This window comes from Anas platyrhynchos, chromosome 5, assembly GCF_047663525.1.
Source record: "Anas platyrhynchos isolate ZD024472 breed Pekin duck chromosome 5, IASCAAS_PekinDuck_T2T, whole genome shotgun sequence".
Classification (NCBI taxonomy): Eukaryota; Metazoa; Chordata; class Aves; order Anseriformes; family Anatidae; genus Anas; species Anas platyrhynchos.
In genome coordinates this window covers 33,359,014-33,375,437 of record NC_092591.1, presented here as the reverse complement: position 1 = coordinate 33,375,437, position 16,424 = coordinate 33,359,014, and the positions used below count along the sequence as shown (strand labels likewise).

Sequence of the window (16,424 nt, the reverse complement as noted above, 5' to 3'; positions counted from 1 at the left end):
AAATCATGGTTCTTGGCACTATTGCCCGTTGCATCTGCTGACACTCACAGCAGTAGAGTTCTAAATAAAACCTGTTTCAAGAAGCAACCCACCTTAATTTACAAAATGCAAAATAAGTGCAACAGCATCTTCAGTAGTTTAGGCTTAACAGTTACTAAGACACCAACTTAAACTGTAGTCTTAGGTTTTAAGTGATGCTTAAACTTTTCTTCCTAAAAGATTTGATTCAGATTTTGATCCTACAGTCTGTCTCGGATTCAAATTCCACCTGAATCTACACCTGAGTGGTGAATTTTTTTTTTTTCCCTACTGTGGAACCTAATCTCCTCTAGCTAGGCATCTTGAGGGCTGTATTGATACTTTCAGTTCAGCCAGTCTGGCTCAGGAAGGAAGGATTCTCTTTAAATAAATACCTGATTTAAAAACACATCTCAAGGTCAGGCTACAGCTCTCTTTATTCTATGTGAGCTAACGAGCAGCTGTCTTCTCTGAGAAAAGCAAGCAGAAAATGGAACAAATGAAGGTGGTATAGCAGGTTACAGAAGTAGCAATCACACAGTGAATCTTTTATAAGCTCACATAAGGGTCAGCAATCTCGTAAGAGGTTTTGGAAAGCTGATGGTGCTGGGAGCCATGGCTTCTTCAGCGTAGTCCTCATGAGGTGGCATCTTGCTGCTGTGTTACAGCACTTCCCAGAACTGCTTTCAGCAGCAAGGAAAGTTGTGCCTCCCTGTAGGTTGTGAAATGCCAACCACCAAAGGAATTTGAGCTGCCAAAACTATAAACAATCCACATATATGTGAAACAGTTTTGAGAGTTACTCCTTTTAGGTGGTCTACCTTGCAAGCAACAAAAGCTTCCTGCTACCATCTAAAACAACCTTTGAAGCTTCTATTTGTGAGTTGCCCATCTTGAGTGGAGTGCCAATTTTTCTTCAGGTGCCTTCGGGGAAGTCATAGACTTGTGTCTGAAAATTGCTGAAAAAGCTGGATCCAAAGCTGATATTCAACATATGCAAGTTTAGCTCAAATTGTTAAGCTTTGTCAAAGGCACAGCAAGTACATCTCAGAAGCGGAAGCAGTTTGCACCTCAATGAAGACACGGTGCATTGTACCTTGGTTAATCTCTCTGTTGAACAAATGACACACCAGGTTTTAGTGCATTCTCAGCCTGTGCTGCTTTATTGCTAAAAAAATTTGTATACAGGTGCAGAGTTTCCAAGTTCATTTTTAAACAGTTCCTCTTTACAGCGTCAAAAGAATAAAATCTTATCTTGAAATCCTCAAAGATGCATAGATATAAAAGCAAGCTGCCTTTTGGAAAAAAAAAATCAGAATTTGCAGGGAAACATTCTTTTACTGTTACCATGTAAAATGTGTGCAATGGGAGTATGTAGTGATACCAGTAATCTCCACTAGCCCATGTGAGCAATGCCATCAAAAGTTCAGTATAAGAAGTCTTCTCTAACCACTTTAAGTATTAAGATAATTTTTAAGAAACTATTATTAATACTTCTCCTTTGCTGTTGTATTTCTCAAAAGGAGGATATCTTCACTAAAGTCCTAAAATAGCTTACTTCCCCAGGTTTTATATTGAAAGGGATAAGCATTAACAATAGATACAACTGCTTACTCACCACACAAAAGAAAACATGTAACAGGGTTTAAAACCACATGAAGTGTTCAAAAGAATATCCTCTAGGCATTAGGTGGCCATGGTTAACTGCCACGCTAAACCCTTTTTAGAAATAGATTCCCTTTTAGCTTGAAGAAGTTGGCTCAAAGGATTTCATTTAACCTAACTTTGATACTGTAAAATAGTTAAATATTCTCTAATAATATTCCTATCTTCATTTGGCAATTCTTGTATATCTAGAAAGCATTCATGAGAAAAACACAGCCCACATTCTAAACCCAAATCATGGTGCTTTATGGATGCTTGGCTACGAAGCATGATCAAGATTTAACTTGACACACAATTTCTTCCTCCAAGACACTTCCTCTTTCTGCTTAAGAAAGGGGACTGAGCCTCTGTACATGGAGAAGTGTTCTGCACAAGTTAAGCCCACCTACAAAATTAAGCTAAGCTAAAAGTATGGAGTTCTGCAGTAACATGCTAGTATTCTGTGATTGAATACTTTAAACTAGGAAAAGTGTAAGTGACGTAGACACTGCCACACGTTCTATGTTATTTTCAAACTGCCAGCAGAAATTCACTGCAGTACCCACTAAAAGACTTGGAAAATATTACAGAGAGCACAGTAAAAGTTTACGGAAAAATGGCACCCAAATTCCCTTTTATTTAATACGTGAAATAAAGAAAAAAAAGACTATATTGCAACCTGTGTTGCAGAAGATAAAGACCTTCAGTGATCAAATCTCATTTTCTGTTTTTAAAAATCTCTTTGTCAAAGAACTTAAAAAATATACAAGATTACCAGTATTTTCAGGTTCGTTCCTGCAGGTGCCATTATTGCTGGCTGGTACCAGTATGCTTCAGTACAGCTGCCTATGTGGCTAGAGAGTTACCTGAAAATACTGTCTATTAAAAAGCTATTCAACACCTGAAATATTTGTACTGTGCTTATTAATTTCAGTCTTCTCCAAATAATTTCTCTATGCACAAGCTTATCACCTACTGTCTGGCAAATACTACACTCAATTTGAGTCCGTTGTTTCTGTTACCGTGGGTTTTACCAGTTGCTCCCCCCCTGCACCTTGAAAGAAACTCTGCACCCTTTTCCTTGCTACAGCTGCAGCAGGTGAGAAACCTCATCTCGCCCTTAAACATGCTTAGTCCATGCCCTGCTTTTTACATGCTCAGGGCACTAAAATGAACCAGACAAGAGGTTATAAAGGCGAGTTCTGCTGATCCTGGTTCCTGATTTACAGTTTTGGTGCCATGCTTCTGTCCCTATCTATACATTCTGCCCCTTTCTCTACAGAGGCAGCACATTCTCTAAAAAAAAGAAAAAAAAATAACGACAAAAAAAAAACAGTTTGAGAATAAAAGTTTGAGAATCAAAGCAGGAAGTTCAAGCTATTGGTATATTAATTCCTATTGCTTCGTTATGTATAAATGCATATCTCAATTTACTGGTAATAACTACATTACACTAGACATTTTGAATCATGCATAATTAGAATACTAGCTCTAAGATTTGGTTTGTGGGCCTGTGCCACTTTCCTTCAGTTTCTCCATGCACTTCTTTATGCCTAAGGCATCACAAACTGGCCTTCTTTTATTTGACCTGCAAACACACTCGTTTGGAGGGGAAGAGGAAAGAAGCAGATAAGACTTACACAGGACACACTGAACAGTAAGTTACCTTTTATCTTTAACCTTAAATGTAAAGCCTTAGGGAATCTGTCTATCCTATAACCTGGTACATAGGCTCAGAGACGGAAACACGCTCCTTGCTTACGTCACCTACGCTTTCTCTAAAACTCAGGAGATGAGTGCTGAGCAGACTGAAAGGGAATAGAAAGCAGAATTCCTGGGTAGCGTTCTGCACTGTTAAATGAGACACCCTGGTTCGACTGCTGGCTTTTGTGTGCCAGTCAAAGTGCTATAGGGGCAATACGCTGGATCATTCAGTAAAAGAAAAGCAGGGGAATCTAACTCGAACTGCCATTTATGCAGCTCTGTACCTGAACAGCAAGCAGGATTATTAGGTTTTGAAGGAAGACAAAACTCTTTCCTAGGGAAGTTGTTATTGGTAAAATTGGTTATCCATCAAAAACTCTTCTCTTCCACCCTTCTCTGCTCAAAACCACTGTCAGCTCTTGTCAATGTAACCCTTGCATAAAGTGTCCATGTCCTGAAGCACAGTACAATTTGTTGTCACTCACTATCAAGTTGTCTGCAAACCATTTTTTTTTTGGTCCTAAATTTGGTAATTATGCTCAGTTGCAGAAGTTGCAATCCTCAAGCTGCAATTCCCAACGCAAGTACTGGCTAGATCTTCTACAGCAGAACCACTGGGTAAGGGACAGTACCCACACGTATCACCTGCGTTCAGGTTCAGTAATGCCAACGGGGTCATGGCAGTAGTGGTCACTGCACTTTTGATAACCCACACTGCAGTGTGGGAGCATGTAGCACTGCTACTTAGTTTTAGCAGCAGTGAAATCAAGGGGTTTGGAGCAAAAGGCATGCCATAGTATGACAGCTGAAAGGCAATGGGATTTCCTTTGTGGCTGTGAATACTGATTTCTAATATAGTACCCCATGGAATTCAGATCACTATTAAATCTGAACTGGGAAGAATACGCAGATAGCTCGCCTGGTTACATCAGTCTCCATTTCCCTTCCTACCCCCTTCTCTAAATGAATAAAGCCTTGAAAATTTCTACTCAGCCACAAAGTTCATACTTTTGAAGTCTGAACGTGACCATGTTTTCATTATTAATTCATTATGTAAATGTACTTGCTGACCACAGACTACAAGAAAGTTATAATTTATTTAATGTAATCAGATCACAATCAAATTAAGGTTCCCTGTGGCCAGCTTCCAAGTTTATCAATAATGCAATAGCTGGAATTTAAGCTGATTATAATTTTCCAGATCAGTTAGCTTTTCATACACATATTAGCCTACACTTAATTTAGATATGCTCATGCTTATCTTAATTACATTATGCTGTAGAAACACTCACAGCCCTTACTAGTCCCACTATCAACTTACAAAGAGCCAGAAGGCTTCACCTATGGAATTTCAGAACATCAGAGGCTTCCCTTCAGCTGGAAGTTACATTCCAAACTCCTTCAACTTTCTAGAAGAAATCTAGCCAGATAGATCTAAACTTCTGATGTAACACTTCTGTTAGGAACACACTATTATCTGCTGGGCCATGCTGTCTCTACAGACCACCTATCTGCACGGAAAACAGCATCAACTATGGACATTTTAGCACTTCTGGGGCTCTGCTATGTAACCCTTTGATCGCAGATACTTTGCTGGTGCAGAGGCTACAGCTGTAGATCAATATCCCTTTCTGTTATCGGAGGCTTCACCATACTTGTCTCTGCAAAACTTCAGGCATTAACAGAAATCAATGGCTTGAAACAGAGTGTTTAGCAAGTCTAAAATTATTTTTGCTGCAGGGTAACATTTTTAGTATCCTACAATTGTCCTTTGGGATGAACAGATGTTTTCAGTGTCAAATATTATCTAATTTTTTTTTTTTTAAAGGCCTGTCGCTATTTCAGGTTGTTCTTTTTAAACAAAAATAAGTACCACCTGCAATAAAATGCATTCTAACTTCAGAACCAAGTTCTTTCCACAGTCCAGTATTTGGAAGGGTTTAGTTTCCCCTCAGAAAAACTGAGCAAGTGCTAGACTATAAAAAAGGGAAACAAGCTACCCTTTCAGAAAGAACTGTCTGCGCTTCCCCCAGCACTCACTGACAGTGCTTCAGATGTGTGACAAAGCTAAACAGTTTGTTTGTTTTTTAATATCAGGTTCATTAACTAAGTATTCAAGTGCCAAATTCCCTCCAATGAGAGGAACATTAAGAGGAATTCACCCATCTTAGGAAAAGAGACTTTTCATGCAACTCCCTGCAGCACAGAGCGCCACAAACTTATTTGGTTATTACCCACCTACTCTACTGTACAGTCTTGCTAATGCAAGTTATTTACTATCACATGCAAAACAGTTATTGCTACTAAAGTTCTATTTTCTTATTAAATCATCTTATGGCTTTGTTTGCATCAGGGATTCTTCCCCCTACATACTGTGCTATTTTGCATTCCAGTTTCAGAGGTATTTTTCAATTGATTCTCCCAAGCACTAAACTACTTTATTCAATGGTACAGCTACTTCTGTTCAGAATTGAACCTAACTCTGAGCACAGGTCCCCCAGAGCTCTGCTGTAAATGGCCCAACCACCCAGTTTTCTTGGAAACTTATTATATGCAGAGGGTCGGGGTGGGGGGTTTGTTACATACATTAACTCTGCAAGGATTACTGGTTTTGCACCAAAGAACATGCTACTTGATTAATTACTTTAGAGATACATCCTATTAAAATTACAAAACCAAGCTACCCATTCCCTCCCTCCTCCTAGTGGCCATTTACAGGCAGGTCTCAGGGAAAAAAGATGCAGTATCCTCTCTAAAGTGACAGAGAATTTTGTTCTTGTAAAAGAAATGTGTGAAGAGCAACACTGGTATCAAATAAGACTTATTTTTTCCTAGGAAATGAGAGAATGCCATCCACAGAGCATCACTCATCTCAGGAATTATACCAGTCTCTTATTTCACCAGTCCAAGCTGCCCATTGCGTGCTAAATCATTTGAACATTTCCTGGTCTAAACTTTCCGTCTGAAAAAAGCAGAGGGAGAGACGTAAGTTATTAAATTTGAGATTAGAGCTGGAAAGCAATACTGGAAGTTACCCAAAACACAGGATATTGAATTCTCAACAATACAGGGGTGGGGAATCTATGACTAGATATAGCCTGCTGAACAGATGCAGTCTGCAATGTTGGTTTTCAACAGCCCTTAATCTTATTATATTCTCTCTTATTAAGATGTGTGTAAATGCAGGATCCACCAAAGGTGTTAAAAGATTCAATCGGACTTCAGAAAAAAAAAAAAAAAAAGGTTTTCCATTCCTGCAATAACGGACAAAAGTATTCTACTTATAATTGGAAGAAAAGCATTTTGCAACCAGTAACTAACTTAGTAGATGAAAAGGATAATGTTTAACTGGTTTTAATAATTATGTAATTGGATGTGTTGTGTTTTTTTTTTTTTTCTACTTAACAGATTTTGTAAATAATATTAAGGTAGTAGTGATGTGCACAAAACACACACAAATTCTTTATCACATTCTTAATTCTGAGTATATCGTAGGATGGGTAGTAATTAAATGGAAAATGCTGCTCATAGAAGAAAACACCTTCAACAAAGACTGAAATGAAAAGAACCACTGGTGACAGAGATGAGAATTCTGGACGCTTACATACACTAGTTTACTATTGCAGTTGGACAGAAATACTAAAAACAAAGTTAACTATGACTCTATGAAGCCCATTAAGTGAATGCATTCACTTTCTAAAGATAGCATTACCACTGTCACAGGGAGGATACTGCATATTTAGACCATGTTTGTGATATTTCTACTGTATCCTTTCTATTGTTAATTACATTATCATCACTGCTTATTAATAAATTTGTCACTCTGAAATTGTAAAAATACTACTAGGCTCATGCACTGATCCTAACATGGCACTACTGTTTGCTACAAAGCACTAATGCTTATGGAACTATACACATCTCAAAATGGAAGACATTGGTGATTTTGTTGTTTTCAAACAACTTGTAACATCATTTTGTCCACAAGTATTAAAATATATATATGTATATATATATGATCTATTGCACATGCCCCTTGTTTTTGTAATCTTTCACATGGGAAGATTTCCAACCAACATAGAGAAAAAGTGGAGCAAGAAAAAGTAGGTAGGCTGAGGCAGCATTTCCTAACGCAGCACTTTTATAAAGAAGCTGGCTGGAAAGGTACGGTTGTGGGGGTCTTCTGGGCATGCATTGTTGGAGTATTGGTTCTGTGAAAGCCACAGATCTTTAGCCCTGCTAAAAACGTTATGTTCTAGAAGTAAACTTGAAAGCTTATGTTCTTACGTTATCTGGGTTAGGAGTCAGGAAAAAAATGTAGGTTTTTTGTTGTTGTTGTTACAATGCAGGGTTACAAAATGTTGAGGGTTATTCTTATGGATGTGGAAATCAAGTAACATGAATTGTCCACTCTCTAGTCAGAAAAATTCTTAGTTTTTGTACATATCCACAGAAGATAAAAATACATTCCTGTCCCCCAAGTATTTTGTCACCCAGCTATGCAAGAAACAACTGCTAGCTCTAATGTCAGAAGGACAAGTATGGGCAAAAGGAAGAAAAGGAATTTCCCACATTTAGGATCAGATGTTTCCTATACCAGATACCTTCCAACAACATATAATCCTATGATATTAACAGTATTTTCCATCACTTAGAGATGGATCCTGCTTCTACAGACATCTACATTAAATCCTATTGGTTTCAACAAAAGCAGGACCTAAAATTAAGTGTGCTTTTCTAGTTGCATCTAAAACCAGAAAATTCAGACCATTTTCAGCAAAGACATCCTATATTCTTAAAAGAAATCAGGTCAAGTTGGTGGTTGCCTCACCAGGATTAACGTTAACTCATCTAAACTAATAAAAGAAACAGCTAATTGCAATGTTGCATACAATTTTAGTGCACCTCTCTGCTCATTACAGTTGGCATTATTTTGATACACAGTGCCTTTCCTACTCTCCTTAGCTTTCATGTCTGATCTTTGCTTCTTGGAAACAAACAATGGGTAAAGCTGTCATTAAATCTTACTGTTACAATGCAAGTCTATACACAGATCTAACTTTACCCCAAAGACCAGGATCACCACCAACACTCATCCTTACTCTGCTGTGGAACGTGGTCCCCATAAAATTCCACTACATTTTAAGTATCGCAATGCTGCCCTCGCAATCTACCATAAAGATTTAAGAAGGATTTCAACTGTTGGCTTTTTCAGCCATTTTCAGGCTGTCTGGCTCTCTCCAGCAGTTTTCTAAAATGAAAAATACAACAAAGCAAAACAAAAAAATACTCCACCCCCCAACCATGCTATTATTTCCCCAAACCTATTAACAGAACCTATATATCTTTATTTGATCCGAATTTTAAAATATTTTAAGCTAGTAAATCACATTTTCTAAATCACAAGTGTGGATTAAGGTGCAGTAAGAGCTCCAGACTTGAAATGGAGATTTCTTTTTGCCAAGAAACCTTACTTGCCATATACCATACCACAGCAAGGAGCATGTGAACAGTACAAACTCCCACCTCAGAATGATCGAGAATATCCTATATAATCACAAATGATGTAGACAAAGAATCTTGTGTAAACATAAGAACAACAGATAGCGCCTTAGATTGGGAAGGAATAGGGGGAACCAGAAAAAGGCCCAGCCTAAGCATTTCTGCTCTCAGTCTAGCCATACCTCTTACATGGCTACCAGCTCGTTCTACCAGGCCTAGATGATGGAAACATACAGGTCATCTCAGTTCTCAGTCACAGAAGAATAAAAAGTATCTGATTCCATCAGCAGTATGAAAAGCTGAAACTGTGGAAAGGAAGCTGAGCGGACAAACCGCAACTTTACACCTCCGGTCTCTTCCATCCCACCAGTTAATTTCTTTAAATAAAGAAAGAAATTCTGCCCCATCTTTTCAACTGTAGAATGTTCCTTTTGCTGCTAAGGATTTATAAAAAGCCAAAAGGAGAGAATGATGTAACACAAACCTAATCATTATCCTGTAACCCTGAAGGTCTTTAAAGCTTCATTTTTCTTTGCTAAAAATGAAGTGGTGCAGAGTAATTTCTCCTTCTGGTGCAAGCTCTTCATATCCAGCACTTACGTGGGTTTACACATGCAAATCTACATTTTGATCACAGATTGGGATGATGCTGTTACACGCTACAGACAAGGTGATTCTGCTTTTGTTCCTCTGCATTAGCTGCTTTATGTGAGTTGACATCAAGACATCTATCTACAAAGTCAAGCCAGGTTCCTGGGCTACAAAATACCTGTAATGGGACTTCTCCAATTGTTTGCTAAGTTTCTTCTGTATGTCAGAGCAGAAAATATGTCCTCGTTTCCTGCTGAAACTTTTCATACATGTCAAGTTTGGCATGGCAATGCATGCAGACACTATATATGCCAGGAATTCCAGTATGACACAGTGAAGAACTTATCCTTCCTAAAATGAAGAAGGAGATAGATATCAGAACATCAGCTTCCACTTCCATCTGATTTCAAAGTTTTTCTCATTTTAAAACAGAATGCAGAAAGCTGGATGAAGAGCTGGCACAGAAGACATTTCTTCAGGGAAACAAATGCTGATTTCTGTTACTCTGCTTTTGAGTTTTGATACAGCAGCAGGGTTGCTTCTGTGGGAGAAGTCATCTGGGGAATTAAGCATTGGGTGAGATGGTTGACGCAGGAAGTGAAGAGATCTTTGTTCGTGCAGCTCCATGGAAGTGAAGGACAAGTTTTTGCTTGCTAGGAGAGACATGTCCACATCTCACAGCCTACGAGCAAGCAACAGGACTATCATCTTCTTAAATTTCAGCAAGGATCTGGAATTCCAAAATGAAAGAGAGGAGAGGTCAGGAAACAGAATAAAATACATTTGACATTAAAATGCCTGCTGGTTCATGACTTTAAAAATATGAGTCTAACAGAAAAAAAAGTTGGCTTCACAGACTGCAATAATCCCCTGTTCTATAAGGTTTTATATCTAACTGTGTATGTCCATAAGCTGGCTAATGCAATACTACAGAGATGCTGAACTATATGCTTACTCAGAAGCAGTGCACCCAAAAATATACTGGTGTTAACAAGCTCTGAGGCTTCATAACTGTGGCTCTGACACGTAACATGGCAATGTGAGGTATCACCTGAACACACATAGAATCATCAAATGGTTTGGATTGGAAGAAACCTTAAAGATCATCTGGTTCCAACCCCGCTGCCATGGGCAGGGACACCTCCCACCAGACCAGGTTGCCAAAAGCCCCATCCAGCCTGGCCTGGAACACCTTCAGGGATGGGGCAGCCACAGCTTCTCTGGGCAACCTGTTCCTGTGCCTCACCACCCTCTGAGTAAAGAATTTCTTCTGAATATACCCCTTGTCCTAACACTATGCTCCCTGTTAAAGAGTTGATCCCAACCCGGAGAAGAGAAGGCTTTGGGGAGACCTTATAATGGTCCTCCAGTACCTAAAAGAGGCGATAGGACAATGTGTAATGGCATTGCACACAGAGAGAATAAGTTCTGCTATAGTGGGTCACAATTCAAAGAGACTACAAACAATCACCTAATTACTACAACGCTGTCAGTACTGTAGAGGAAAAACACACTTATGACAGCTGTAAAATCCACAGATTAGGTCCTTTTTTTTTTTTTTTTTTTTTTTTTTTTTACCTATTTCTCCCCTCTTGTCCACAGTGTAGACATACTTCAACAACCGCTGTCTTGTCACTGACCTCCTGGCCTTTCACCAGTGGCACACCTGGTACTGCCTAGTCACAGAAACTGTTAAGACATGGATTTTTTCCTTTAAGTTTGATGCCAGCTTGGATTAGAAGGTAACATGAATGAAATTCTGCATAGTGCCAAGAAAAAAACAACAAACCTACCACTCTCCTGTACAACGAGTGATGTGAAAGAGGAAATGTTTTCTTTGTTTTTTCTTTCTCAAATATAAGTGCATGAGGACACATCATATTTTCTATCTCCTTCCTCTCTTTTCTCTGGCCTTTCATTGACTTCCTTTTATTATTCTAATTACCTTAATCCTTTAGTTGATCAAGTTCAGAAATAATCTTCTGGTGATAATTTTCAACTCCTGTGTTAGAAGTAGTGAGTAGACTATGGAAATGGCAAAACACCACATGTCACCATCACTTGCTCTCCGAGGCACTCAAATATTTCAGCTGATCATAAGCTTGACCATCCATGCCCATGCTGATGGGTCTTACTCTTGATATGAAGATGGGGAAAAGCAGACCTGCGGAGCTGCAACAAAACATGTAAAACGTTTGTAGCAGAGCCAAGAACAGAATATAACACTCTGTTATATACCTTAACTACCAGAATATCTTTGCTTAATTTACTGGGAAAATAAATAAATAAATTGAAATTCTAGACTTTGATCGTTATCCTTAGGATTTTTGAATTTACTTTCTTCAACTTGATAACTGACATTTGGTTACATTATTGTTCTTCCACTCCTAGTGTTTAACAAATAATAAACCTTTAAGATCACTACTCTAAGCTAATGCAATTGCACAATTAGTGTCTCTTAGCAAAGTAAAATGACAGCATGGAACAGGTGTTTTGTAACTTTCAAAGCATTTATTTTTGTTAAAATATATATAGTTAAGTAAAGGTTTATTTCAAGTCAAGCACAAGCTGAAAGTTGACACTGTGGCAGCATTCCAGTTCTCTGAGTGTCCTAAGAAAGAATAAAATTTCAGTAACTGATTTCTTGGTAAAGAAAAAAAGAAGGGGAAGGGAAAGAAAACTGACAAGTTTAATACTGTGTATTTAGTACCTACATAACCTTATGGCTTTACTCACCATTGTTTTTCACCATTCAACATTCTCTTCAGGGCACCTAGAGAGAAAGAGATTAACAAATTAAATTTGTATCTAGGAAGCTCTTCAGATAACAGATCATTACATGCACAAGGCACAGAAGATTATCTATACTTTCTGGGAACCAGCTAACATTGTCAGATAGTCTACATTAAACATGTTGATGTTACTTTTCAAATGTTTACAGCCACGCTCCTCTTTCAGAATAAGGAAAAGGATGGTCAAGTGAGTCACACCTAACTAGCAAAGATTCAAGATCTTCTTGTTCCATCCTCTTGTCGTCAGTTCTCACCCACCCAATTCAAGTCCTCCCCCAAGAACCTGACAAGCACTATGAGACCTCAAGACATTAAGGAACCAAACAATTCACAAAAAAATTAATTTGATAATTATCAGTTATACATCACACATAAGCTTACATATCAGGCTGATGGAAATGAGACAATTCCCAGTGCCAATCTTTGAATAGTTAGCTTTTCTTTCACTCATTCTACACCTTCAAAATAACTAAAGTCTTGTTTTGACCTATAGGGCAGTCATATTTCTTCTGCTCTACAGTAACTATAGGCTAATTTCCATGAACTTTAGGGGGGAAATAAAGTCAATCTACTGACACAACCAGCACATGAGAAATTGAAGGGATACTACAATGAAAAGTATGCAACTATGCTACTAAGTTTCACCACACCCCTAACACAGTTTGAAGGTATCCAACGGACCTGGCTTTCCAAAATGGTTCCAAAAATTTCCCATTGTCACCTCTCCACGCTGTCACTTGCCCCCACCTCTCTCTCTACTTTTAAAAAGGTATCTAAATCCACTCTATGCAGCACTGGAGCAAACTGTAGTAGAACTGGAGAAAGAAAGGGAGTGCCTGGGCATGGAAGCTCCAAACGAGACACAGAAGAGGGACAGGACTCTCAGAAGGGCTTGTGTTGCCAGGACCCCACATAGCAATTCATCTGAACCCCAGCACGTCCCCCTGCAATTTTAGAAGATGCACAGACCTGGATACAAAGGACAGAGAGGGACAGGGTGGAGACACAGGTCACTGTCACCTCCAACAGTGTAAACGAGGGCCTATCGGGAACACAGAAGTCACCAACCTGGGAGTCCAGAGGACACGCTGATGTCCCTTGTCCTCTGCAAGGGGCCCCTGACTGCTGGACACATGGCTTAAACACCTCTGCTATGATGCCTGGCTGGCAGATAGATGTCTTGGGCATTGCGTATGAGATTATGAGCCTAACACACTGTAACCTGTTTTGTTTCACTTTTTATTTTAAACAAATTCACCCTCTCCTCCTATGAGGTTTCCAATGCATATTTCCTATGCTTTTAGCACAATAGGGTAGGAATAATAATAATACTTCCTACAGCAGGAGACGACCATTTTACAGCTGAGATTCCTATTCCACAATACACACACCAAAGGGCTCTTTGAACACTGTTTAAGCAAAGAAACATCCCTACCTGCACATCCCATTTTAGAGAGGTTTTTTTTTTTTTTTTAAAATCAATCCTCCAAAGACTGTGTGGGCCTCTGTATCTTGCATTCAGCTAACCACCAACACATCAAGACTCCTTTCAAACCTCGTTCCGTTTCTAGTTTTTAAGAATGAACGTGGGAGGTGTTCAAGAGAGACTCCAGACTCTTCACGGATTCAGGCAGAATGCTTAGCCTTAGTTGGCCCCTGCTTTTTGACACCCTTGAGATGAGAGGTTACCATCGTAAGAGACACAGCTTACTCCTGCAAATCTCTGTATTGCACAGGCTCACAGCACTGTGAGCAGAATTTTAAAGCAGTGAACAGAGTTGGTTTGACATAGCCAGGGTAACAGAAAACTCTGGTTATTTTTTGATGCTAATTCTTACAGTTCTTAAGCATCCAAAGCAATTAAGAATAAATATTAATCCAAGTGTATTTACTTACTGCTAAAAATACTGTGCAACTTCACATGAAAGACAGTTGACAGCTTATTCTTCTTCTAACTATAGCATAAAGCAGAGTTATCTTTGTATGTAACATGCCAAAAGCAAATCCCTTGGCATATTCTAATAGCTCACATGCAGACCTGTACAAGTAGGCATTCACCAGCAGCAGCACACTGTGCCTTAATGCTGTGTTGCCCCCGAGCTGCTATTACCAGGTGAATAACATAGCACTAGGAATAGGTATGTAATATAGCACACGGTAAAATATTCCTTTAGAAATTTTTCTCATAAGTGGCTACTGCTTTCAGAAGTAGTTGCCACAACTACACTTGTTACGTTCCTTTTGCGTTATTTTATCAGTTACAAACACCTTCTTTATCGGTTATGTAGGATAACAGACCACGTCTCTTCAGGATCTGAAGCTGTGCTTCTCGTTCAGGTGCTTTAATTATATATTTTTTTTAACTTTTACCTGACATTCACACTGAAAACGCAGCCACTCAGGATAACGCGATGAACCAGAATTCTCAAGAGCTGCTCTAAGACATAAAGCACACGGACTCCCACGCTGGATTGACCCCTCCGGTTCCAGGAGGGAGCCCCGCTCACAACACGAACCCGCCCGGCACCGCTCCGTGGCGCAGGGCACTCCGAGCACGCTGCCCGAGCACCTCAGGGCGCCCCAGAGCCGGGCGTGCCGGCGCTGCCTCAGGGAGAGCCCCGGCAGCCGCCCCGCGCTGCCCCCGCTCCCCTCAGCGCGCCGCAGCCCCGCGGCCCTCCCGGCCGGCCCCTGAGGGGTGAGGGCGGCGGCCGGCCCCGCTCGCAGCCCGGGCCCCCAGCGCAGCGGGAGGCCGGGAGCCGCCCGGCCGCGCCCGCTGCCCCCGCCCGGCCCGTCGGGCGGCGGCGGGCGCTCACCTGAGCGCGGCCCGAGCCGCGGGGCCCGGCCGGCCCCGGCCGCTCCGCCCGCTGCGCTCACGCCGCCATCTTCCCCTCCTCACCCCGGCCACCCGGCGGGGGGCTCGCGGCGCCCAGGCGACGCCGGGCCCGCCCCCTCGGCCGCCAGCCTATCGGGCGCCGCTCCCGCGCGTCGCCCGCCAGGCTTCGCGGCTGATTGGTCGGCAGCGCCGTCCATCGCGGAGGATCGCCACCCCTCCGCGAGGCTGCCCCCTCCGATTGGCCGCGCGGCGGGCACACGGCTGCCAAGCGAGTGGCTGCAGCCGCGCGGGCGGGGCCGGCCGGAGGAGAATCCTCCGCTGACCTCTGAGGGGATTTAAAGGGGCCGCCAGGCGCTGAGGGGGCCCTGCGGCCCCTCACGGACACCCCGAGCGTCCGCGGGCCCGCCTCCCGTCACGGCGGCGGTGTCTGTGGCACTCGCTGCCTTTATTTATCTATTTTGGGTTAGAGCAGCAGTAATCCTACACTTGAGCTGCGCTTACCCCCTGAGGAGCGCCGAGGACCACCCGCAGGCAGCGGCGATGCGGTGCTAACGGCCCGCGCTGCTGGAACCTTCTGACGCCCTCAGCCCCGTAACGCAGCTTCCTGAGGTGGCAGTTTAGTGCCCATCCCCACCTCAAATAAAACCCTGCTGCCAACTTCAACATCACATCCACAGCAGCATTACATCTATAGCCCACCTACACAGCAGTTATAACTGAAGTTGTTCCTTCAAAGCATCAAACACAGACCTTTATTTTTTCCCCTTACAAGTCAGGGAACTTAACGTTATTTTTACTTCCCTTCTTTACGAGCCAAACCGGTGATCAAATTCTTTCTTTTTATGCTAGAAATTAGACTTTAGGGAACTGCTTACATCTGTACAGCTTCCTTCATGTTTAGCTTAAAATCCATCACAACTAACACCTATTCTGTAAAACCCCCTTATCTACCACATTTTAATTCACAGGTCAAATACACAGACCATAGTACAGTAAATAAGATATTCAGTTGCAGGCAGCCTGAGCTCTGAAACCAGCAAATCACATTTCTGTAGTTTGTCCTTGGCTAGTAGAGGGCACGTTCTTTTTCAAGTCTTTTCCTCAGGACTTTTCCTCAGGAAGGTTACTAACAACACTCCTCAGTCAGCAGCTTCTCAAAGCAAGATAAAAATCTTAGCATCTTGAAGACTTAACTATCTTTGAAACTATGTTTGAAGTCTATAGACTTCGAAGAAAACTGGGGGAAAAAATACAGGATTCTACAAGCTTAAGCTTGCCCTCCTTTAGCTTTTCAGTCCCTGTGGCTTCCAGACAATTTGTAGAGCTAACAGCAAAGTTAGATT

The 16,424-nt window shown here is 41.2% G+C and overlaps 1 long non-coding RNA gene across 1 annotated transcript; it reads right to left on the bottom strand.

The window, feature by feature from the left end:
- Positions 1-1,152: 1,152 nt before the first annotated feature.
- Positions 1,153-14,948, bottom strand: LOC101791375 (uncharacterized). Its single transcript, XR_011809672.1, has 4 exons — positions 14,619-14,948; positions 12,193-12,229; positions 11,402-11,628; positions 1,153-10,186 (listed from the first exon to the last, which is right to left on the bottom strand). It is a non-coding gene; the product is annotated as an uncharacterized lncRNA (long non-coding RNA).
- Between the last annotated feature and the right edge of the window lie 1,476 nt (positions 14,949-16,424).